Source organism: Syngnathus acus, chromosome 6, assembly GCF_901709675.1.
Source record: "Syngnathus acus chromosome 6, fSynAcu1.2, whole genome shotgun sequence".
NCBI lineage: Eukaryota > Metazoa > Chordata > Actinopteri > Syngnathiformes > Syngnathidae > Syngnathus > Syngnathus acus.
This window is the reverse complement of record NC_051092.1, coordinates 14,992,724-15,019,927: the sequence shown is the minus strand read 5'-3', so window position 1 is coordinate 15,019,927 and position 27,204 is coordinate 14,992,724. Positions and strand designations below refer to the sequence as shown.

General features: G+C 43.3%; 2 long non-coding RNA genes across 2 annotated transcripts; both read right to left on the bottom strand.

The window, feature by feature from the left end:
* Nucleotides 1-4,634: 4,634 nt before the first annotated feature.
* Nucleotides 4,635-25,772, bottom strand: LOC119124105. The gene is made up of 3 exons (XR_005098169.1): nt 25,345-25,772; nt 21,900-21,910; nt 4,635-4,650 (listed from the first exon to the last, which is right to left on the bottom strand). It is a non-coding gene; the product is annotated as an uncharacterized LOC119124105 (long non-coding RNA).
* LOC119124108 lies at nt 24,668-25,108 on the bottom strand. Its single transcript, XR_005098172.1, has 2 exons — nt 25,005-25,108; nt 24,668-24,959 (listed from the first exon to the last, which is right to left on the bottom strand). It is a non-coding gene; the product is annotated as an uncharacterized LOC119124108 (long non-coding RNA).
* Nucleotides 25,773-27,204: the final 1,432 nt, after the last annotated feature.

Genomic DNA, 27,204 nt, shown 5'->3' with positions numbered 1-27,204 from the left:
TCGTTGTTAGTGTTATTGAAAGTATGAAATAGGGATTTATGCGCTGAGAGCTCAAAAAAGTCCGTCTTATCACGCCGCCATCTTGGCAGCCTTCCATTTGGTTCTCTTCTTCTCCACACAGTCCACCGATACACGATGTGGTACATTCCCGAAGCTGATTGGCTGTGTTAGAAAAATGTATATATATATGTTATCATGCGTTCTCTAATCAATGCTTCACCGCAGTATTACTGCAATATATGCTTGCTGTTTGGCCTTGCTGTTTTTATGATGTACCACAGAAGAGAAAAGTTACGGCTGGGTCAGGAGAGAGGTTACAGCTGGGTCAGACAGGACCAGCTGACAACTCAGCAAAAAGAAGACATCTACCGAGACAGTTCCTTTCTAACAAAGACCACTTTGTTAAACAACATGCCTCATTGCTGTCTTGCACCTCAGATGAACCTACAAGTGACCATCATTGTCAGGGTTTTCCAAACTATCTTAATCGTAGGATTATGTCGGAATGTATGTATCCAGTAATAAATAACCTAGCTTGTCCCATTCTACACAATGTCGTAAAGCATCCCTTGCTATGTTTTGACTAGAGGTCAAAGGTTTTCTTCTCTATCCAGGCCACTCAAATTCCTCTTCCCACATGTTCTTATCAGTATGTAAACACCTAGTGATTTCTTCCTTACGAGGCAAAGCCCACATGCGTTCCCCCTCCTCTTTTAGGGGCTTTTGTCTCACGATTTGTGGGTAGGGCAAATCCCAATAAAAAGAGCGGGAGTGCATACAGATATTTAGTGTAGTGAGATTGTTGTGAAGCTATCTGTACTGCACTCCTCGCGAGAAAAGACTTAATATTCTGTCTCACTTGTGGTTTGTTTGCTGTTGCTCTTCTCTTGAAATTTGTTCGGTCAGCGAAAAAACCTAACAGAAATTGGGGGCTCGTTCCGGGGTCTCGACACACCTGGCGGTTCCAGCGGACTCTTCGACGCAGGCGAAAATCCTCGGCCGAGGTAAACAAAAGCCCTTTGACGGGACTGTCTCGATCAGTCCGGCTGGACACCGGGAGGGTTGACGAGATCTTCCGAGGAGGAGAATCAGCAGACCGTGAGTAGGAATATTAATTCTACTAAAAAGGAATGAATGAGCTGTGACAAGAGGTCACTTAATACGAGCAGTGACAAGAGGTCACTTAAAAAATGAATGAGCGGTGACGAGGTCACTTGAGCGGTGACGAGGTCACTTAAAACGAGCAGTGACAAGAAGTCACTTAAAGACCTTGAGAATTCTAGACCCTATCAAGTGCAATTAGAAACAGTTAAATTCCGCAGGGGCGGTGTGGAGCCCCCTAACTTTTTACGTTAGTTAAATTCCGCAGCAGGAGTGCGGACTCCTCTGTTATTAAAAATCGCGCGTGGTATGCTTGTGTACGGTTTGACTGAGAGTGATCTCATTTGAGCGCTCCTCTATATAAACACACAGGATTGTAAACAGTGGCTTTGTGTGGGTGCAGAGGCAAAAACTCTCCGCTCCCTTCGGGGAGGTGAAAGGAGACTTACCACACATCGAACTTTTAACCACTGTCCTGTGAATAAAGTTGGTTTTAGGACACTGTAGGTGCCATTCAAACTACCAACTCCAAAATTTAGAAAAATAAACCATGGGAAATTTAGATAGTAAGCGAAAGTCCCTACCCCGACATGAACTAAAATGCAAAGATTGGAAAATAATTGAAAGGCAGGATCCCGACCGACTTAAAGAAAGATTTCGATAAATGGGTTAAAAAATATAAATTTGAGGGAGAACTAGAAGAAGTACAAGAGCGGGAAGAGAAAACACATGCTACAAATTCAAAACTAAAGATCATAGACATAAATCATGCCCTCCATGCGGAAAAAGTAGTAATAGACAAACAAAAATGAAAACGAATGAAAGCTACAAAAGACACTTTTCTGGTAGACCAGGATAGTGACACTTTTTACCAAAATGCAGGCAGAGGACAGAAAGGCCAGAGAGGGCGAGCAATGTCTAACAGAGGAGGCTTTAGAGGCTGAGGGAGAGGAGTTGTGCAACCTCCAATAGAATGCTGGAATTGCGGAGAAAACGGTCACATGGCACGTGACTGCACAAATTAACAAAGACAGTTATGATTAGGCCAAAACCAAATCAAATCAGGTTTCCATGTAATGAAGTGGGAACCTGGCTGCCAAAATTAAAGAGAAATTAGCTTAAATATACAGGAGATATTTGTGTTAAAGGGATAAAGTAAGATAAAGAAACACTGAAGTTAAAATTGGCTAAATAAATGGAAAAGAATTACAAATAGCTTCTAGAAGTAAAATAAAGAATAAATCTGACAAGTAAGACGAGCAAAAAGGTGTTCTTAGTGGGATCTATGTGGTCTTATACGTATGTTGTGCGTCATCCTTTTGTGTTGGTGTGTGTGCGTGTGCGCGCAGAGGATCCTCATGAGTGGGTGTGTATATGAGTGTGTGTGTGAGTGAGATGTGTGTTCTATGAAAGAAAAATTGAAGAATAAGGGAAGTGAAGAAAAATCCAAAGAGAGCTTGTTGTTGCATAGGCAGGAAGATGATGAAACGACATCAGCGCGGCCTCGCTTGAGGGCCGTAGCTGAGGGTGTGGACAAATGAGACAACAAATGTTGTGTAGAAGACATTGAAAGATGTCGAATGTGAACATGACAAAGGGCGCAACAGCAAAGCTGGCCTGCCCTTTGAGAGGGTGAGACTGATAAGCGTGCCTGCGCTCGCGCGTTGTCGCGGGGCGGGGCTGTGCGCGTGGGCCTTTGCTATGCTCGTGTGGGCGGTGGGCCGGCATCATGGTTGTTGCAGGAAATGGCCAGCCTGTGACCAATCAACATTGATGCTGCGCCCCCCCTCGCACGAGGGGTGCTATGGCTGCGGGCGAAGCAGGGAAAGTGCGAGTTTCTCAGAGAATGTTTGAATATTTGAAGCAGGGTGATGCTTAAGAAAGATGTGACAATATTTGCATGAAGGATAATAGGCACTGATGAGAAAAGGAGTATAACCAAAACGTCAAAACAGAGGATGACGTTGGCGCAGCGTTGTTTGTTGGTATTGTTTGTGAGCTGTGTCTCTGTTGTTTTTGTGTTGTCTGTGTGCTGTCAGTGTTATGTGTTAAAATTGGCTAATGTAGGTGCACAAAAGAATTTGCTAGACTGTAGTCTATCTGATTTGCACCGCAAAACAAAAGCAATTTTGTGAAAATAAGAAGAAAAGAAAGGCAAGCAATTTTTTTGTGGGCAGAAACTGGTCCACACTGCATTAATGCCTAGCCCTGATGAAACAAAATTTGAGAGATGGAAAGAACTTGCTTTCTGGAATTGGATGAAGCAAAATTATTAAATAACAACATTTCAAAGCTAAATTTAGAAGAAATAGTCGATTGGTTGTGTCAAGACTACACAAGTTTTTACATTTGAGAATAAGAGAGTGATTGAGTTAGTTAAAGTTAAGAAACAACAACAATTGACTATTATATTAATTTACTGGCGGTTATTTTGTTGGTTTTTATCTTTTTATCTTAATTGGTTTGACACCTTGAGGGAGAAAAGATTAGGATGTGGAACACGGGTTGAGACAACCAGTTACACACGCAAAGCATGTGAGCACTGGGACACTGAGAAGCATTTTGAAAGGTGTGTCAAATTAAATGAAGATGAAATCATATGTAGTAATACAACACTTTACTACATATGGATGCTCTAAATCATACAATTGAGTAAAATAAAACATACATTTTGATTTTCATTCAAATTGCTAAGATTCTTGTGATAAACAATGAGAGAATGATTGAAAGGAAACTACAAGGAACTACAACTAAGCTAGTTGTGGAAGCAGTCCAATTGCCACGAAAAATAGCTATATGCACGTGTGCAGGGCACACATGAGACTGATAAGGTGCCAAGAGGTAACAAGCTTGCGGACGGAACCGCATAGCTGTAGTGCAAAAGACGCTTCAAATTTTGTACACACAAGAAGCAGATTAAATTACTGAAACGTTTTTAAAGATGTGCAGCGACAAAGTCCATAGACTGAAATTCGATTATGGACGAAAAGAGGGGCAAGAGTGGAGAATGGTATCTATAAATGACCAGAAGACTGACCTATCCTACAAAAAGCCTATATAAATGGGCAGCAATATTGAGCCATGGTGTGTGTCACATGGCTCAAGAGGAGGGATAGTGGGGCAGTTCATTCAGCTTTATACAACATATGGATTTGATTCATATTCAAAACATTTATAAAACAAAATTTTTGTAGAGTTTGTTTAACACGTGCTAAACACAATCCACAGGGTTATAATGCCTGGTCATAATAGATGCATTCTCAAAATGGTTTGAATTGGCTTCAACAAAAACACTGAATGCCTTAACAGTGGAAAAAAAACGTTATGTAAAGAAATAATACCGAGATATGGGATTTCGGAAATTAATTCTCATGACAGGACTGGTATAAAGTGTGAAAATGTGCATGGAAAAAAGTGGAAGATCATGGACAAAATGTTTAGACCTGGTCAAACTGTACATAAATATTACAAGTACTGTGGGTTTAACCCCGTATGAAAAATTGTTTGGGCGACAATATAGATTACCATGTTTCAAAACCAAGTGGGATACTAAGGATGATTCAAATTTGGCATTTACATTTTATATTTATAATTAATATTTTAAAGGCAAAAAGAACAAAGCACGTTCTCATTAAGAGCATTGAAAACGAAACACTGGTGTTCTTCCAAGGGGGAAGGGCCACATTGAATATTGATAATTACATCAACTGCCATTAAAATAGCAGAAAGGTCAGTTGAGGTGGTCCTAGCAAATTACAAAAGGGTAATTTCTTTTGAGGTAACGTTCAATCGGAAAAAGTGACCCAAAGGAAGCCTTACCTCTTAGAGAAATGCCGGGAACAAGAAAATGGAACAATGACGTTATTGCATGTAAGGTGGCTATCTTTGTTGCCATTTTGTTAACTTCAGCAATATGGTATTTGTGGGAACTAAGTCATAATGAGTAGGGGAGAGATGAGTGAACAATTTATATTGATCACTCCCAAAAAACAATGCTGCATTGTAGCAATTTAAAAGATCAATTTGACCTTTGCAGGATGATCTGCTGTGTCGGATCTGGACTGCAATGAAAATATGATGTTTATATGTGTACTTTGTCAACAACCGCTGTAGATGTTAAAGAATGGGATGATTATATCTAAAACGAATGTGGATAATTTGTTTCAGGTAACTATAAGAGTTGCTGAAAAACGAAACAATTGATTGCTAATGGCAAAACAAGCTGCAAAGACAGAAACAAAAAGTGAATATGTCATATGTATGGATTTGCGACCGATTCTTTATGTTGTATCGTTGCCATTGACCAAAGATTGTGTGACATCTGTCACATCTACTGATTGTGAAATGTGTGACAGAGCATTCTATATAGTAATATCCATTGAAAAAAGAAAAAAGAAGCCATTGCTTTCAGAGAATGTAGTCAAGCTAAATTGTATATGTATCAACATGCCAAGATCTGGGAAAAAGCTGGAAAAACAAACAAACAAAATGTCTTTAAATTTGAGAGTCGACGATGATCTGACTGAAATTGATGCAATCAGAGTCCCCAGAGGAGTTCCTGATTAATTAAAGATTAAAGATTAAGATTAAAGTCCCAATGATCGTCACACACACACCTGGGTGTGGTGAAATTTGTCCTCTGCATTTAACCCATCCCCGTGTGATTTTCATCCATCCCCTGGGGGAGAGGGGAGCAGTGAGCAGCAGCGGTGCCGCGCTCGGGAATCAGTTGGTGATCTAACCCCCCAATTCCAACCCTTAATGCTGAGTGCCAAGCAGGGAGGCAATGGGTCCCATTTTTATAGTCTTTGGTATGACCCGGCCGGGGTTTGAACCCACAACCTTCCAGTCTCAGGGCGGACACTCTACCACTAGGCCACTGAGCTGGTCACTAGGCCACTGAGCTGGTTAATAAGAATTAATTGACCAAATTGTAGCAGGATGGGAGTCTTCCATTTGCTGGTGGTGTACGATGAACAAAAACGTCGACATGATAAATTACAACCATTGCAACATGCAGAAATTGCGCAAACGGACACAAGCGGGACTTGAGGCAGTGCACGGACAGCTAGCCACGCCTTCCCTAATGTCAATCCAGAACCGCAATGCTCTTGTTATGTTGGTGTCTGAGAAAGGAAGGGTCTGCGCAATGTTCAGAGAACAATGCTGCACCTTCATCCAGAACGACACCGCCCCTGATGGGAGCCTGACGAAGGCGATTGCAAGCTTGCAATCCCTCAAAACGAGGATGAAAGAGTGGATGACTGCTTTTGGGAAGTATAAAGCCCTTGTGTCCTCAATTACTGCTATACTCACCTTGTGTGGTTGTTGTTGTATTCCATGTCTCCGTGCTCTGTTTAATCGTCTCATCACTACAGCAATATCGCCCATGGAAGACAAGATGGCCGGGGTATGCCTAATGTCTGAACGCCAGCATGTTGATGATAACGATGATGATGATGGAATTTTTGCACTTGGGTTTACAGACTTCTTCCCAGATCTGGGTGTTTCCGAATGATAATATCGCAACGTTTATCCTTTCTTGGTGTAAACTTATTTGTGCTCATAATTGTGATCCTACGGCTGAAAATCTTTTTGAAGTGGCCGCTTTTAGGTGATAAGATGGTCTCTGAGAACTTATGATACACAGGAGGGAATTGTTAGAAAAATGTATATATATATATGTTATCATGCGTTCTCTAATCAATGCTTCACCGCAGTATTACTGCAATATATGCTTGCTGTTTGGCCTTGCTGTTTTTATGATGTACCACAGAAGAGAAAAGTTACGGCTGGGTCAGGAGAGAGGTTACAGCTGGGTCAGACAGGACCAGCTGACAACTCAGCAAAAAGAAGACATCTACCGAGACAGTTCCTTTCTAACAAAGACCACTTTGTTAAACAACATGCCTCATTGCTGTCTTGCACCTCAGATGAACCTACAAGTGACCATCATTGTCAGGGTTTTCCAAACTATCTTAATCGTAGGATTATGTCGGAATGTATGTATCCAGTAATAAATAACCTAGCTTGTCCCATTCTACACAATGTCGTAAAGCATCCCTTGCTATGTTTTGACTAGAGGTCAAAGGTTTTCTTCTCTATCCAGGCCACTCAAATTCCTCTTCCCACATGTTCTTATCAGTATGTAAACACCTAGTGATTTCTTCCTTACGAGGCAAAGCCCACATGCGTTCCCCCTCCTCTTTTAGGGGCTTTTGTCTCACGATTTGTGGGTAGGGCAAATCCCAATAAAAAGAGCGGGAGTGCATACAGATATTTAGTGTAGTGAGATTGTTGTGAAGCTATCTGTACTGCACTCCTCGCGAGAAAAGACTTAATATTCTGTCTCACTTGTGGTTTGTTTGCTGTTGCTCTTCTCTTGAAATTTGTTCGGTCAGCGAAAAAACCTAACAGGCTGACGCGAGGCGTAACGCGTCAAAAGTTAACTTCACTTCAAATCCCGCGGAGAGGCGGGATGAACGTTTCAATTCTGACTCCGGCTTTCCTCTATGGAGTTTGCATGTTTCTCCCAGGTACTCCTGTTGCCTCCTGCATTCCAAAACTGTAAATTATAGACCAATTTACCGTAATGTTCGGACTATAAGTCGCTCCGGAGTACAAGTCGCATCAGCCATAAAATGGCCAAAGAAGTGAAAAAAACCATATATAAGTCACTCCGGAGTATAAGTCGCATTTTGGGGGGCAATTTATTTGACAAAATCCAACACCAAGAACAGTCATGAACGAGCAACAACAGGCTAAACGATAGGTATGCTAACGTGACATAAACACAAACGAAGAGCTGAGAACGGCCCTGACGTAACATTCAGAGTTATTTAAAAAAAACTATTACATAAACAACACGTTTATAAAACCATCTGTGTCACTCTAATTCATTAAATCCATCGATCGTCCTTTGTCAACAATGGGTGCGCGCCGCTGACGGCGCTTGCACTTCAAAATATTCCACAGGCCCATATAACGATATATAAATTAGAAATCAAATAACTATTATATAAGCAATAATATTATCGAACCATCTGTGCACTCTAAATCCTTAAATCCATCGATCAAATTCCTCGTCCTTTGTCAACAACGCCGCGCGTGAGCCCTGACGTCAGCCTCGTCGTTATTCCACAGATCTAGTATATCACTATATTGTCGCCTTAACAAAGTACAAGGAAAGACGTGGGTTTGGTAAACGGCTCTTTATTTAACAAAACAAACTTCCAGGCGTGTGGCGGCGTGGACTTCCAGCCACGGAGGTGGAAGAAAGATCCATAGAATAGGACCGGGCGTGCGTAAAAGCCATGACCGAGCCCCATCCACCGTCCCCGGACAGCCACCCGGCCGAGCGCCGGCCCTCGACTTTGTCATGTAACATGAGTGTGGGGGGGAACAAATGGTGCAAAAAGTGAGTATGGATTGCTCCCAGGAATAAATTGGCGAAGCTGACATTCCAAATTTTAGCAGCAGATGGCGCAGAATTTGAGTTGAGAATTATTGAATGAATTGGCAGAGCTGAAATTCCAAAATTTTCCAAGAGGTGGTGCCAAACCGTTAAAGGAGACCAAAGATGGGCAAGACCAGCTGAACTAGCAAAAATAGAAGACACGGGGTCGGTTTTTTGGGTCACGCACGGAAGCACAAATATGGTTTTTATATTTATTATCTTTTTATTTGCTTGGCTAAAATATATTCTGTAACCGCTTAAAGCAATATTATCACACAATTAGACCAAGATGCCCACCAATATAAGAATAGGGGTGTGTTAAAAGTTGTTTGAAAGGTTGAAACAAATGTGTTTTTCTTTTCTTTTATTTTCTTTGCTTGGCTGAAATATATTCTGTAACAGCTTAAAGCAATATTATCACACAATTAGAAAAAGGGGCCCACCACGATGTGGTGTGTTAAAAAATGTTTAAAAGATTAATTCAAGGGTTTTGATTTTTGATTTTATGGTTGAGTAAAGTGTAATTTTGAAGTATTATTTTTAGAAAAGGAGAAGTGAAGAAAAGAGGAAGTAAGGTAGTTGCCAGGGTTTCGGCCGAATTTTGGTGGAAGATAAAGAGTGGGGCGGAAACAGCTGGTCAAAAACAGCAGGTACCTGAGCGTGGGAAACTGGTCAGTGTAGAGGCCAGCGAAAGGAGGGGGTCGCAGAGAAGTCTATAAAAAGGTCGCCATAGACATCTACGGGGCTCTCTCCCGGACCGCGTTCGTACGTGAAGAAGCCCGTATGAGTTTCAAGACTTTTTCTAAAGCCTTTGAGATCTTTGTGTAAGACGCAAGATTGCTGGCCTGGATTAACTTGGATTTACTCAAAAGAATTGGACTGGACAACTTTGCGTGAGGAGCTAGGTGATGGGAGCGACTCTTTCTGTATTTCCGCGAGGGGAGGAGACAGTCATCGGGTAGTCGGTCCACTCGCGGCCAATCTAGCTTCCAAATTGGATTTTAGAAATAAAATCGAACTGATCACTCGACTTTATTTCCACCAAAAAATAACACCCAATTGGTAGCTACCTTTTCCTTCTTTTTTGATTTTTGTTTTACAATCAAAAGTGCTCCGGGATTGAATGATTTTATTTGCATGTGTATCAGTGAGTGGGATTGTTCGGTTTTTGGAGGATTGAGATTTGTAATTGTATTTCATGCTTCTTCAATAAATGTGTTTTATATACTCATTTAATTCGTGGTGCGCTAATTTGTATGAGGTATGCAATCGATTGTTTGTGGTTGGTTTGATAATTCGGTTTATTACTAGGAGATTATTATGGTATGCAATCATACCGTAATAAATAAAAAGAACGAAGGTGTTTAAATTAGATATACCGTTTTTTTCCATGTATAATGCGCCCCCATGTATAATACGCACCCTAAAAATGGCATGTTGATGCTGGAAAAAAGCCTGTACCCATGTATAATACGCACCCAAATTTTGACTTTTTTTTTTTTTAAATTTCTTTTTTTTTTTTTTAAAGTCCCAATGATCGTCACACACGCGTCTGGGTGTGGTGAAATTTGTCCTCTGCATTTGACCCATCCCCGTGTGATTTTGATCCATCCCCTGGGGGAGAGGGGAGCAGTGAGCAGCAGCGCCGCCGCGCTCGGGAATCATTTGGTGATCTAACCCCCCAATTCCAACACTTAATGCTGAGTGCCAAGCAGGGAGGCAATGGGTCCCATTTTTATAGTCTTTGGTATGACCCGGCCGGGTTACTTAAGTCCGTAAACATAAAATTATTTCAGAAAAAAGATCATCTTTGGGAACAACCGGATGTTATTCTGCCGGTCAGTATCACTGCGCATGCAGTAGCAAACTCGATAGCGAAGAAATATGTGAGACTCTCAACGGGATCACCAATATTTGAGTGATGTTCCAGTTATTTATCACAATTATTTATTATTATAATAATAATATATATAATATATATAATAATTATTTATTTATTATTCACAATTGTCATGGTGATCTTTCTGGTGATTTCTTAACTAGGCTGGATGTATTTTTTTTGTTGGCGTTGATTTCTCCGACTGCCCAGAAAGGCACCACCGCGATCAGTTAGGTTAAAATGAAAAGAGAGGAAAGTGACGTTGTAAAGAACCATCCGTGACAAGATTTTCTTCAAAAATTGTTGTACCATGATTTTCTTCACAAAAAAAAAAAAAATAAATAAATAAATAAAAAAAAAAGATTTTTTAAAAATTGTACCCATGTATAATGCGCACCCCAGATTTTAGGACAATAAATTAGTTACATTTTGCGCATTATACATGGAAAAAAACGGTATTTAATTTGAGAGTAGAATTAAAAGTAATTTAATTGTCCGTCGAAGTGCGGGCCCGTTCCTATTTTGTCGGGCCGCACCGAACAATTTTGGGGAGTAAATTGCCTTCATAATTATTTGAGGGATGAGCGCATCTCGTTAAACATTTAATTCGTTTAAATATTTGTTTTATTTAAGTAAAATAACGAAGGTTTTCAAATTCGACTATATGGATTAGTGGTAGAGCTATAATTAGTAAATGTCCGTCGGGCAAGGGCCAGTTCCTATTTTGTCGGGCCGCGTCAAAGCTACGTTGGATGATTTTGAGGGATTAATTTGCCTTCAAAATTAATTGCAGGATAATTATAATTCGATTAAATCATTTTGATTCGTATTAAGTAAAATATTATTTTGTTGAAAACGATCGAGTTGGTGGAAGCACTCCCACGGTTAAGTGTTTATATATATAATGTTAGAATTAGTGATTTAATGCATTAAATTCATTTTCAAATACTATCATTGCCATACTTCTGCTAATTTGATTTTTTTTCGAAAAAAGGGAAGTAGGCTCGCTACTTCCTCAACCCAGTAGAGCGGGGCCATATCATGAGTTACTTCGGCAAAACTAGTGCTAGGGTGCGCTAGACCAACGAATCCCTGAGGCCTTAACAAAGGCATCTAAAAAATATCCGTAACGTAATACCAGCATCAGACAACCGAAGGGAGCCATCATTATGGCGCGGTCATTTCGACGACTCGCCTCGAATTGAGTTACTCGGCTCGCGCGTCGGATGACTTGAAAGGGATTGGCGTCGTAAAGAAATTAGATTGATTCTAGTAGAATTAATTTAACTCGGGTGGTTAGCGTACGGACGAGTCCCTTCACCCCCGGCTTATTGAACCCGTTACCGGGGAGCCGGTGCCACTTTAATAAAGTGCGCGTTTGACAACTTCCATCCACGGAGGTGAAAGAGAGCTCAGTAGAGTAGGACCGGGCATGCGTAAAAGCCATGTCCGAGCCCCATCCACCGTCCCTGGACAGCCACCCGGCCGAGCGCCGGCCCCCGACTTCAATCCACGGAGGTGAAAGAGAGCTCCGTAGAGTAGGACCGGGCGTGGGTAAAAGCCATAATAGTTTTTCAAACCTTCTGTGTCACTCCAAATCCTTAAATCCTTCAAACTCTTCGTCCGCCGTGTCACTTAGAAACAAAGCCGCTAATGATGCTGGTAGTACGTGGGGCCCTTCGTCATCTTCGTCGTCCCATGATCAATGTTTGTCCTTTATGTAAACAACCGCCGCGCCACGCCGCGTCGCGCTGCTGACGTCACTTGAAATTCAAATTACAGTAATCCCTTGCTATATCGCGGTTCGTTTATCGCGGTTTCACTTTTTTTGGGGAGGAAAAGTTTTGAAAAAAAAACACATATAAGTCGCTCCTTATTATAAATCGCCCCCCCACCCAAACTATGAAAAAAACCGCGACTTATAGTCCGAAAATTATGGTACCATTCCAAACTGTCAATGTAATTGATGGTGAGTGTGAATGTTTGTTTGTCTGCACTATGTGTCCTGCGATTGACTGGTGACCAACTCAAGGTGTACCCCTCCTACCGCCCAAAGACTCCTTGGATAGGCTCCAGCACGCCTGCGACCCTCGTGAAGATAAGCTTGGAAGATGAATGAATGAATGAACGAATGAATGAATGTGGATAACAGAAAATTATTTTATTGTATCGAAGCAAAGCTAAATTGATTTTTAAAAAAGTCAATCTATTTTGTATTTATATCGATCACGTTTACCAGGCTTCATGTAGGCCAATCATGACTGCCTAGCTAACAAGATTAGGTCAATGTGGCAAGTAGACATTTGAAACATTTAATGATGCTAAGTGGAGAACTCTAGTTATAGATTAGTTACCATGCATCACGTGTTACCATCTCGTGTGAAAATCGCAATTGTATTTGTCTGAATAATTTGGACACAAATCTCTCCTGATTAGGTTTAAGGGGGCAATTACTTTTTTCAGAGGGTTAGATAGGTTTGGATCTTTCTTGGTAAATAAAATTAATTTAGAAACTGCATTTGCTGTATCCTTGGGTTGTCTCAGTGTGATATTAACATTGATTGGATGAAATGAAACCTTTGTGTGTGATAAGTATGCACATAACACAGAAATAAGGTAAGGGGCAAATACTTTTTCACAACACAGTAATTTTGAGACGCCGTACTTGAGTTTTAAAAAAGTCAATCCATTTTGTATATACGTATATCGATCACATTTACCAGGCTTCATGTAGGCCAATCATGACTGCCTAGCTCACAAGATTAGGTCAATGTGGCAAGTAGACATTTGAAAAATGATGATGCTCAGTGGAGAACTCTAATTACAGATTAGTTGCCATTCAACAAATGTTGCTCGCCAAGACTCGCCCATTAAAAATATTTATACCTGTGTGAGAAATATCAATTAAACGCCTACACTAATAACCCTAATGACAGCGTGACCTTTCCAATAGGCGTACAAACTACAAAGCAAGTTGCGTCTTTCATCAGCAGCTATGAGTCAACAGAAAACATCAGAGCAGTACCGACAAGCGGAACAGCAAAGTGATTCTCCAAAAGCACATTTCTTTGGGCGTGGTAATTGTTTTGTACATCTTGAAGTGTTCTCAATAAACACAGCATCCATATTGGATTTGCAGTGGATTAAAAAAGTCAAAACGTGAAAATCCCGAATATATTTGTGGATTGAAATAACTCGTGAAAATCTTGAAGATATTTGTGGATTCAAAAAATATGTGAAAATGACAAACATGACGTGTGAAAATCGCAATTGTATTTGTCTGAATACTTTGGACACAAATCTCTCCTGATAAGGTTTAAGGGGGCAATTACGTTTTTCAGAGGGTGAGATAGGTTTGGATGTTTCTTGGTAAATAAAATTAATTTAGAAACTGCATTTGATGTATCCTTGGGTTGTCTCAGTGTGATATTAACATTGATTGGATGAAATGAAACCTTTGTGAGTGATAAATATGCACATAACACATAAGGTAAGGGGCAAATACTCCTTCACAGCACAGTAATTTTGAGACGCCCTACTTGAGCAGTCACTGAACGCACCTCAACTTTACTGACAAACTTGTGTGAGTCACAGTTTAGGCCCCTCGAGGGTGAAGCCAGAGGACAGCCATATTGCCACTGTGACTGGCAACCTCAGTTTATTATTATTATTATTTTTTTTCAGAAGACACTATTCTAAGTACACATTTCAAACTAGGTTCCAAGTATGGAGTTATGAGAGCCTCTCCAACAACCAACATCACTGTTTGCAACGACCATTGAGAGTATATTACCCAGAGTTTGCCCTCCAGAGTTTAGGTTTATATTTTGCAATGAATTTGTCGCAATGGACTTTGCTTTCATTTCATTGTTGATGGTTCTGACAACCTGATGCAAGCAAATATTAAAGTAACATTCAGAGATATACAGGGCGCATAGGGTGTAGACCATTCTTGGGCAAACTACAGCCCGCGGGCCACATCCGGCCCACGGGGCCTTTTAGTAAAGCCCGCCAAACCAGAATAAATTGTATTATTAAACTTTCTTTATGGTCATTTTCCCTGCAATGACTATGTTTCCCCAGTAGATTGGGGAAGCGCCCGCCCGCGCATTTACTCCCGGAAGCCGTGTCAGAAAGCTCGGTGCACACTCACAAGTGCGTGTACGTACTCAGTAGTATGGAACAGGCGCACTCCACACTCTATTTCTATAAGTGCCAAATTTAGAGTGTGGGCTGTAACGTCAGCATTCTCGTAATTTGCGCGCTGAGCTTTCAGATACAGTTTTACGCTAAAGCCACTCACAAACCTTCTAGTGTTGAAATGAGTGGCCCGAGGAAAAGAAAGGTGGACACTGAGTGACGAGTGTTAAAAAAGAGTGGACAATTTGGCTTGACCTACGTGGGTGAGCAGACGTTCAGCCACATGAACGTCAAAAAAGCCCGTCGCAGATCTAGGTTATTGGACCGATACCTCAGTTCTATCCTAAAAATGACCACAACAAATTTTACTCCAGACTATGATGCACTAGCAAAAATGGGAGACCAACAATGCTATTCCCACTGAAAATGAAGGGGAGTTTCTCTAGTTTGTTGTAAAAAAAAAAAAAGCATTTTGAAAATAATTTGTACAAATAGCAGGGAGTGAAACTAGCGGCCATTCTCATTTTCAAACAATGCAGGATGCTCAAGGACATTGACGCACTGTCTTTTTGCGACTAATCTTAACTTTTAAAGTTCTTAAGGTCACTAGATTCAAGATTCAAGAATTATTATTGGCCATGTTTGAGCATGCCAAACAAGGAATCTGACTTCGGTACATCTTAGCCTCTGTTCAACATTTGGGTGACTAACAACACTCAGGACATGTGCGAAAATTGACAAATATTCTCAAACATCCCCTGATCTTAAACTCCCAGGAGGGCAAGGAAAAACTCAAAACTCCTACTAGGGGAAATGAGAAACCTTGAGAAGATACCACAGATGGGAGGATCCCTCTTCTAGGATGACCAGGCTGCAATGGATGCAGAGTGGACACATAGTACACATAACACAGACAATTCAAAATAAAGCGTCGAGAGCAGGATGTTATTGCACAGCAATGACTCTGAGACTCTACGAGTGGTGTGAGTTCATCAGAGCGACAGCCTGGGGGAAGAACCTGTCTCTGTGTCTGCTGGTTTTGGCGTACAGAGCTCTGTAACGCCGTCCGGAGACTGCAACCTGGGTGCACGTTTCCTGGTCCTGGACAGGTACAAGTCCTGGATAGATGGGAGGTTGATTCCAATTATCTTTTCTGCAGTCCCGATTGTCCATTGCAGTCTGTGCTTGTCTTGTTTGGAGGCCGATCCAAACCAGACAGTGATGGAGGTGCAGAGGATAGACTGGATGATGGCAGTATAGAAGGTCTTCAGCAGCTCCAGTGGCAGGTTGAACTTCCTGAGCTGTCTCAGAAAGTAAAGCCTCTGCTGGGTCTTCTTCCGGACAGAGTCTATGGGGCTGGTCCATTTCAGGTCCCGAGAGATTGTGGATCCCAGGAACTTGAAGATGTCTGTGGAGAGAATAGTATTACTGCGGATAGTGAGGGGTGAAAGTGGTGAAGGGTCTCGCCTGAAGTCCACTGTCATCTCCACGGTCTTGAGCGGGTTCAGCTCCAGGTGGTTTTGGCTGCACCAGTGGACAAGCCGCTCCACCTCCTGTCTGTACGCAGTTTCGTCACCGTCCCATCACCGGTGTTTGTGAGTTAAAGCTCTGCTCTGGTTTTCAGGTATCTGTCACCGTGTTCCCGTTTTGATTTCTTTATTACTTTATTTCGATGTATTCTTTCACAGATTCTTCAAGATGATGTATTTGGTCAGAATGTTTTCCTTTTGATGTGATTTCGCCTCATTAGATAAACATCTTTCATAAATCTGACCTGCAGGCGCTGAAGTGATGGAAACTGTTATTCATAATAACAGTGTCTTATTTAATGAGAATAATAAGATCGTAGTTTTTTGGTGAAATATATATTTTTTAATGCTGTCAATAATTTCATTTGTTTTCAAAAAGCTTTTTTTTATTATCCATGCTTTACTACCTACTAAAGGCCAAAACCTTGACGTGTCGTTCATATTACTTCACACAAACATTACATCCATCTGCACCTGGTTCGGTCCCCCGGTCAAAATTTATAACCCAATTCGGCCCGCAAGTCAAAAAGTTTGCCCACCCCTGGTATAGACAAAACAACCATCCACACTCTCATGTGCATTTAACACATTTGCCAGACTCATAGGTACAACTGCATGCCATAATTTCCGCCGTTGGGACAGAAAATAATGGAAAAATGTTGCGGAGAAATGAATGTATTGAAGTCGGCCTGGCTAGAGGTTGGTAACATAAGCTGTCCATCGGTGGATTAACTTCTCCCTACGGTGAGTAAGCAGCATTATTAGTCCAGTTCCTGCTAACCATTTTTGGCACCAATGGAGTTAAAGTAGGTAATGCGGAATATTTTCTGAAAAAAAAAAATGAATCAAGTGAAACTTTCTATTTTCAATGGAGAACTTGTGTCTTTTATGAACGAGCAAATGATAAACAACCATTTGAAACAAACAATGGGAGGAAAACATCGAAAACTCGTGTGCTGTGTCACTGGTATCGGCACCCTTTCCTGGAAATCAGGAAAACAAAGGAGCTGTCTGAAGACATCAGAAGTGCAATCATTTGCAAACACAACACTTTCAAAATGCGGAAAGCCACCCCCAAATACCTTGGTATCCCTTTTTTAACTGTATTTGGGCATGTAATTTCTGTTTTGCAAACTGATGACACGAGACCAGCAAATGAATTATTGGCATTTTCAATAAAGGCAGAATAGAATGTGGTGAGAATGTCCTTGTTGACCCCAAAATATTGGAATTTTCTGAGTAGGTACTGTCTTTTATGGCATTTCCTGAGCATTTCCTCTGTTTTAGAGGAATACTTGAACAGGTTGCCAGTCAGCCACCATGTATATGTTGATTTGATTAATTTACTGTTTTGTTATTGATTATGTTCCATCCATATGTTCCATCCCGAAACCTTGGTTCACAAAATGCTGATCTTTTATTGACTCCAAGAGCCAAAAAGAGCAGGTTCGGGAGCAATCTCTATTTGGGCTTCAGAGCTCTGGAATGCCCTGTTACATTTTCCTAGTTCTTTATCATTAATGCGTTGCACGGTGGGTCACCAGGTGGCACGTCCGCCTCACAGTTCAGAGATTGTGGGATCGATTTCACTTCTGGCCCGGTTTGCATGTTTTCCCCATGCTTGCGTGGATTTCCCCCGGAGACTCCGGTTTCCTCCGGCATCCCAAAACATGCTTGGTAGGCTGATTGGGCACTCCAAATAGCCCATAGGTGTGAGTGAGTGTGCGGATGGATGTTTGTCTTTGTGTGCCATGTGATTGGCTGGACCCCGGTTCAACCCCGCCTACTGCCCGATGACGGCCGGGATAGGCTCCAGCACGCCCGTGACCCCCGTGGGGACAGAAAATGGATGGATGGATGGATGGATGGATGGATGGATGGATGGATGGATGGATGGATGGATGGACGGACGGACGGACGGACGGACGGATGGATTACTCCTATGGTGTGGAAAGTGTTTGGACTTCTGTCTGGATTGTGAAACCTCTGTGCCACAGCCAGGCTCAGCTCTCCACCCATCAGGCCACCGTTTACGGATTGAGGATTACAATGTAGCTTTCGCGCCCGTTATTCTATTGCGTGTGGCAGGCGGGTCTGTAGCTACACACTTCTTGGTAGCTAGCATATTTGACAATTCAAACACAGAATTGAATATTTACAAATGATGAATACACACACTACCCGCGACCTGAGGTATACTATAGGCAGAAGGATGCTGTGGATGGAGTCAACAGGCAAGAGAAGAAGAGGGAGGCCAAAGAGGAAGTCTATGGATGTACAGAGGACAGAGTCAGATGGAAACGATTGATCTGTTGTGGTGAACCCTAACGGGAACAGCCGAAAGACGATAACTGCACACACAACAATAAAAAACATAGTATGTGAAAATCCTGAAAATATTTGTGCATCCAAAAACAATGCGAAAATTACGAATATATTTGTGTATCCAAAAAACACGTGTGAAAATCACAAATGTATTTGTCAGAATAATTCTGAAACAAATCTCTCCCGATAAAGTTTAGGGGGCAATTACTTTTTTCACAGCGGGTCAGATAGGTTTGTATCTTCTTCCCCTCTTTTTGCTTATGGGTACATATTCTTAACACACCCCACTGTCCTTTCTGTACCAAGTGTGCAATTTCATCCTGATTAGTCATTGCTGTTTACCAAGCGAATAAAAAAAGGAAACATGTACCCAGCATACAGGTTGTTTGAAAACAAGAGAACTCCAAGATCCAAGATGGCGGCGCCCCAGTCGGCCGCGGCCGCTACGCGTCTCAGCAATCTACGGGGATATTCACAAAATATGTCGCCTAGGACACTACAAACAACAAAAAGTTTAGTTCATCCATCCAGTAGAGTAGTGTACGATCGCCAGCGCCTGCTGGAGGTACGGTCATCGAGTGTTTTCGGACTCGTAGCCACAACTACCCTGGTCTGTTTGCGTAGCCTCGGAGTGCTTAGGGCGCTAGCCCCAGGAGCTCACGACGCAGCGGGCTCGCCGGGCAGCACACGCCGGAGGAGGAGTAAGCGTAGGCGGTGTGACCGGCGGCGAAAGCGCGGCTGTCGAGGTGGGCTAACGGCTAAGCTGAGAGCTAACCCCTACAAACCGCCGCTTCCATCCATCTTCCTCTCCAACGTCCGCTCACTGGATAATAAAATGGACCATCTACAACTGGAACTCTCTTCAAAGAGGGAAGTTAGAAACTGCTGCGCTCTCATCCTGACGGAGACATGGCTGAACTCATCGATGCCGGACAACGCCGTTAGCCTGGAGGGGCTTGCTACATTCCGCGCCGACAGAAACAGCGAGCTAAGCGGTAAATCCCGAGGAGGTGGGCTGTGTGTCTACATCAACAACAAGTGGTGCAAAAATGCTAGATCTGTCGTCAGCTTCTGCTCTTCGGACATCGAGCTTTTGACTGTTAACTGCAGACCCTTCTACCTGCCCAGAGAGTTCACTGTTGTTAGCATCACGGCTGTGTACGTGCCTCCTAGCGCTAACACTAAAGAGGCCATGAGGGTTCTCTACCGGACAATCAGTGAGCTGCAATCCACGCACACAGAGGGGGTTTTCATCATTGCTGGGGACTTCAACCAGGCTAGCATGAAGACTATTCTCCCTCATTTTTACCAACACGTGGATTTTCCAACTCGGGGAGAGAACACTCTGGACTTGGTTTACACAAATATAAAGGATGCATTCAGAGCAGCCCCCCGCCCCCACCTCGGCTCTTCAGACCACCTATCTGTTATGCTAACCCCTGCATACAGGCCCCTGCTGATCAGAGCAAAACCCACAGTGAAGCAGGTGAGGGTGTGGTCTGAGGGGGCCATGGAGGCACTCCAGGACTGCTTTGAGTGCTCTGACTGGGACATGTTCAAAGCAGCAGCAACATATGACAATCAGATCAACATTGATGAGTACGCCATGACTGTGTCAGCCTACATCAACAAATGCTCCGAGGACGTCAGCACCATTAAGAACATCATCACCCGAGCCAACCAACGACCCTGGATGACTGAGGATGTACGTCATATGCTACGAGCACGGAACTCAGCCTTCAAGTCTGGCGACAAGGAGGCACTGAGGACAGCGAGAGCCAACTTGAACCGTGCCATCAGGCTAGCGAAGCGAAGCCACAGTCGGAAAATTCAGGATTTTTTCCACGACGCCAATAACACCAGGAGTATGTGGCAAGGCATACGGGCGATCACGGACTACAACTCACCCTCCCCCCCGGTGGGTGAGGTTGATGCTGACTTCCTAAATGGTCTAAATAACTTCTTTGGGCGTTTTGAGGCACTAAACAGCACTCCGGCAGTTAAAACTGTTCCCCACCAGGAAGAGGAGGTCCTCTGCCTTGACTCAGCCGACGTGTGGAAGACTCTGAGAAGAGTCAACCCACGTAAGGCCCCAGGCCCCGACAACATACCTGGGCGGGTGTTCAAGGAATGTGCAGGCCAGCTGGCTGGTGTCATCACAGACATTTTTAACATCTCGCTGGACCAAGCTAAAGTGCCAGTGTGCTTCAAGGCTGCCTCCATCATTCCGGTGCCGAAGAAACCTCAAATCACCTCATGGAATGACTACAGACCTGTGGCACTGACTCCCATCATGATGAAGTGCTTCGAGAGGCTGCTCAAAGATCACATCGTCTCCAGACTCCCCCCAACATTCGATCCGTTCCAGTTTGCCTACCGGCAGAACCGCTCCACTGAGGATGCCATCTCCTCCGTTCTTCACCTGAGCCTGGCTCACCTGGAGGAGAGGAACACCCACGTGCGGTTGCTGTTCCTGGACTTCAGCTCAGCGTTTAACACCATCATTCCACAACATCTGGTGGAAAAACTGGAACACCTGGGCTTCAGCACCCCCCTTCGGAACTGGCTGCTAGACTTCCTCACCAACAGACCTCAGTCAGTCCGGGTCGGACAGGACACCTCAGATGTCATCACCCTCAGCACAGGCTCCCCTCAGGGCTGCGTCCTGAGCCCCCTGCTGTTCACCCTGATGACACACGACTGCGCCCCCAGGTTCACCACCAATCACATCGTGAAGTTTGCAGACGACACAACGGTGGTGGGCCTCATCAGGGACAACAACGACCTGGACTACAGAGAGGAGGTGGAGCAGTTGGTGGGCTGGTGCAGAGAAAATAGCCTGATCCTGAATGTGGAGAAGACGAAGGAGATCATCGTCGACTTCAGGAAGAACCAGCCTCACCACGCTCCACTGATCATCAACAGCTCAGCTGTGGAGGTGGTCAGCAGCACTAAATTCCTGGGAGTCCACATCACAGACGACCTCACCTGGACTGTGAACACCACAACACTGGTCAAGAGGGCACAGAAGCGCTTGTACTTCCTGCGGAGGATGAGGAGAGCCCACCTGCCCCCACCCATCATGAGGACGTTCTACCGAAGCACCATAGAGAGCATTCTGACAAGCTGTCTCTCGGTGTGGTGTGGAGGTTGCAGCGCCTCCGATTGGAAGAACCTGAGGAGAGTGGTGAGGACAGCAGAGAGGATCATCGGTGCTCCTCTTCCCTCCATTCAGGACTTGTCATCCCAGCGCTGCGTGTCCCGAGCCCGAATATTATCAGTGACCCATCACACCCCCACCATGGACTGTTCTCCCTGCTGCCCTCTGGGAAGAGGTTTCGCAGCATCCGCTGCAGGTCCACCAGGTTCTGCAATAGTTTTTTCCCTGCTGTCGTCAGACTGTTGAACATTCAAACGTAGCATTCCTCTGCGCACTTGTAAATACTGCTTTGTCTCCTGCACTGTTCACATACTTTATCACTGCTGCACTTTGTACTTTATAATTATCTTATTTCATATTTTTATATAGAAGGTCACTTTTCTTTTTAACCAGCCGAAATACCTCTACATTGCTGAAAGCCGTATGCAACGAAATTTCGTTTTGTACACACCTGGTGTTGACAAAATGACAATAAAGTTCTGTCTAAGTCTAAGTCTAAGTCTAAGTACAACCACAAAAGGCTACAACGTCGGTGACCTTTTGTCTGCCCTATTCACTTCAAAGTAACTTAATTAACTTTAAAGTGGCAGAAGAAAAAAATGCCAATTGAAACTAATTAATTAATGCAATTTTGTTAAAATGAATGAAGAAGCAATTAAATGCCTCACCTTAAAGGCTACACCTTAAAGGCGGCCGGACAAATGATTTAAAACCTCTGCTGAACGCCTTGAGACCAATACCAACGCAAGAGCCGAAAGGGTCTCCAAGAGCCAACTTGACTAAGCGTGGTGAGTACTTTCTCTCTTTACGGCTATGTTCACACCGCAGGTCTTAAAGCTTAATTCGGCTATTATGGTGAAATACGATTTGTGTGCGTGTGTGTGTGTGTGTGTGTGTGTGTGTGTGTGTGTGTGCGTGTGTGCGTGTGTCACTTGATGGTATACACAATAATTTAGAATGATGAACACACACACACGTTAAAAAACATGGAAAAACAATGACACACCCAATACAACATCAATGTTAAAAAATGGTACACCTCACACAAAGTTGAATAAAAGAACAACACTCGGTTGACTACATTTTACTTTAAGCTAGTTCGTGCAATCAGACTCTCTAATATGGACAAAAACCTAATTAAAAGCTGTTTTGAATGAGTTGTCTGCATTAAACAGCACTATGTGCTTTTTTTGTGTAGGCCTACTATGAGACTACCTAAATGAAACAATAAAAATGGCACAAGTAATGACCAACCTAACTGACAGCAGTTGCACCGGAGGTTCAGTTTTGAAAGAGCAGAGTATCTCCGTGTATAGTATGTCCTCTGCATAGATCTTGTCACCAAGCGTAGCGTAACAACAAATACTTAATTGAAGTTGATAAATGTTTTGATAAGACAAAAAGTCTTTCACAAGCACAAACAAATGCAAAAAGGGAACAAATAGGGCTGGTATCAGGGCGCCGTTAGCATCTCCCAATGCGTGTGCCAGGGGCTTAGTGTGACTGTGGACTTTGAATAGCATGGTTGGTGCTAGTGTGATGGTCATGTTCGTAGCATTTGAAGCAATGACAGTATAATAAATGAGCAATTAGCAATTGCACACATTTTAAGTACCTCCAAAAAAATAGTTTTGGTTGCTATGAGGATTCCAACAGCAACGACATGAAGATTGGCAGAGAGTTGTAAGCCCTATTGCCAAGGACAGTCTAGGTCAGTGGTCCCCAACCTTTTTTGCGCCACACGGACCGGTTATGTGTCAGAAATATTTTCGCGGACCGGCCTTTATGTAAATAAATAATACATTTATGTAAATAAATTATACATTTTTAATAAATATATAAATACGATGAAATAAAATGATACGACTGGCATAAAAACAAGTAAAAACGACATAAAAATAAAACTCACCATTACGTTGAATTAGTGGGAGCACTGAGCTTGTTTCTCATAAACAAACCGGTCCCATGTAGGCGTAATCGGAGACTATGACACCCGAAGTGGTTAAGGTTTGTCTTTTAATGCAGGATGCTTGGTCTCCATGTGCCGAAGCAGTTTTGAAGGCTTCATTACCTCGTCAGCTAGCCTGTCGCCACATATTACGCAGAGTGGGCTTGGTGCGTCAGTCATCTGTTAGACTTAGACTTACTTAGACTTAGACAAAGTAAGTCTAAGTCTAACAGATGACTGACGCACGAAGCCCACTCTGCGTAATATGTGGCGACAGGCTGTTGGCGATAAATCCATATTTTAAATAGGACTCCAGACATTTTCTTTTAAATGCAGCTTTCCTTTTCTTAGAAGTCGTAGCCTCTTCTTCTTCTGTCTCCTCATTGGGCTTTTTTCCCATTCCGAAGAAGCTTTCCAAACATCTCTGTTTCTTGCTCATATTTGCTTGCTTCGCGGGCTCGACTGAGGTGACATGTCACATGACCGGGACGAGCGTCTTGACCTGAATTAATTTATTGTCGATAAACAAAATATATATATTTTTTCTGTGCGGCTTGGCGGCCCGGTACCAAGTGACCCACAGACCGATACCGGTCCGCGGGGGTTGGGGACCCCTGGTCTAGGTAACCTGTGGCAAGCGATGGAAACTGAGCCCTGACAAACTCACACTGTCAAAGCAGCCATTTCTCACATGATGCCTCCCTGATAGACTTCCTCTAGATCAGGGGTGGCCAACCAGTCAGAGACTAAGAGACACATTTTTTACTGTGTTACCGCAAAGAGCCACATCATACACATGAGCACACATCAACTATCACCCTCAACTGAGGTTTGACTGTATAAATATATATTGAACTCAAGCGAAGCGAACACGCATAATGTTGATATGAACGTAAAGGAGCCGCATGAAACCAGGCAAGGAGCCGCATGCGGCTCGCGAGCCGCGGGTTGGCCACCACTGCTCTAGACATATCTTCACTGTTCATTTTCACTTGTCTTTCAGGACATCATAAGCCATAATGATCATTCTCAAGGTGTTCATTGTTGCCCTCCTGTTTGGTAAGTCATCTCACTCCAGGTAACAAAAAGTAATTTAACGGTTACAGAGATGTCAATGTCAACTATTGCAGGAGCCAGCTGTCTGGGTGCGCAAATAAAGAGACAAGCAATTGTTACTCAAGATGACAGTTCTGCGCAAGCAGGGTCAGGCAATGCAGAATCAAGAGAAGTCGGTGGACCACCTGGTCCACCAGGACCACCTGGCCCTCCAGGACCCCCAGGGCCAGATGGACCAGATGGTCCAACAGGACCAAATGGTACAACAGGACCAACAGGACCGACAGGACCAAGAGGACCAGAAGGCCCACAAGGACCACCTGGAGCAGATGGTGACCCAGGAGCAGAAGGCCCACCAGGACCACCTGGAGCAGATGGCCCACCCGGACCAAGAGGCTCACGAGGATCACCTGGAGCAAATGGCAGACAAGGACCAAGAGGTATTCGAGGTCCAGTTGGACCAACTGGATCTCCTGGACCAGAAGGACCACCTGGACCACCAGGACCACCTAGTCCACCAGGACCACCTGGACCCCCAGGACCACCTGGTCCACCAATATTTTTTCCAAGTTTTCCTCAGGCACCATGGCTACCTTGGCCACCAAGACCATATCCATATGGCCCAGGTCAAAATCTGCCATGTGGCCCACTACCACAACCTGGGCAAAATTATGTTCATTAATTTTATAGCCCAGGGGTCACACAGACCACCTGGTACTGCAGAGGAAAATTATTCACCTGGACCACCACCTTTTCAGGCTGGGCCACCATTTGGACCACATTCTATTTCATATCCCAATTAGCCACCCAGACCAATAATACCAGACACCAGTACAGCCACCTATTTTCCTGGATGAAAACCACCTGGACACCAAATTACCAACCTACCCCACCACCTGGACCACCTTCAGGACACCCCCAGCCATTACGGTTTACTCCAGCTAAAAACAACTCACCTGGAATAGCACCCTGCCACCCTGGATCACTACCTGGATCATCTGTTACTCTGGATGAAAACAATCAATCTGAAATTTGACCTCGCAAACCTAAACCATCGCCTAGACTTCCACCAAGACCTGCCTGGCGAACACCAATTGCTCCAGATGAAAACAGCCCACCTAGACCACCACCTTGTCCACTCGCACAACCTGTTACTGCTTATGAACACAACCCATCTGGACCACTACTCGGACCACCATCCAGTCCACCACTTGGGCTTCCTGAAGATGTAACCCAAGACCATAGAAACCACCTTGTTTTTCTTCCAAAAGAAAACTTGTTTGCATTTTCTGTTTATCAAGCATTCAGTCCGAATCATAGAAATCTTAAAAAATGTGTCCATCAATGTCTAAATGCAAGATTTCCATCCTCGCTACCCGCATTCAATTATAACAATAAAAATGATTCTCTTTCTGAACGACTTGTGACATGAGATGCTCTTTCCTTTGTAATCACAGACACAATTGTGCTTCCTGGGTATGAAATCAAACTGCAACCACTTACTGCCTTGTAAACAAATAATAACAATAACATATAGTTATAGTCCAACAAAGGAGAAACCCTTTCAAATCCGAGGTTTCGTATTACACAATAAATTAATAAATGAAAACAAATAAATGTAAACCTCATGCTGTAGCTAATTTACTTTTCACGTTCATTTAACTTACAGGCACTACTCCCGGGTTCCTAAAATGTGACACAAAGACCAGCAGGTTAAGTGCTATAAATAGAATCTTATAAATTTCAGTGATCACTTCACGTGATCCATCATCACATTTGATCTTACATTCATAATCATGATAGTACTTAGGTGGTCTCCTTTCCCTCTTTGGATATTGGGTATTTTCAAGACTCTGACCCTTACCTGCAATGATGTCTGTGTCCTGAACTTCAGCTTTTTCAACACTCTTACCCTCACCTGCAGTGATGTCCGTGTCCTGAATTTCAGCTTCAGCTTCCTGTGTGATTGGTTTCACTTCATCCATTTTTGGAAACGTGGTTTCACTCCTCTCCCTGTACAGGATGGAATCACTCATAAGCGTCGTCGGCGAGCATGGGTCGCTGCTGCAAGACAACCAAACATAACTTTCCACACAATCTCGGTGTCGATGAGTGTGTTCTCTGCATTTTCATAAATTACTACCCAGAGATGTGGTGTTCGCTGATCGTGGCTTTGATATTGAGGATGTGTGCTGGGGTAAAGATCCTTGCCTTCACAAAAGGACACTGTCAGTTGGAAACTAGAGATGTGGAAAACACAAAGAAAATTGCCCATCTCCGAATTCATGTGGAAAGGGTGATTGGAACTGTCAGAACAAAACACACATTTTTGTCAACAAAAGTACCATTCAATATTGTGTTGCCATGCCAAGGTCAAGACAAAACATTCCTTGACAAGATTGTGTCTTTATTTTGTGCTCTGACCAACATGAGCAAGAGTGTTGTGCAAAGTTGAAGGTGTCTGAAATAAATATGCCATGACATAAAGCCGAGTAACATGACAGAACAGTCTAAAGTGACATTAGAATGACTGTAACTACAGTAAAGTGGCCAAAATCACTTCTGCCATTAGTGTAGACCAGGGGTGGCCAACCAGTCAGAGACTAAGAG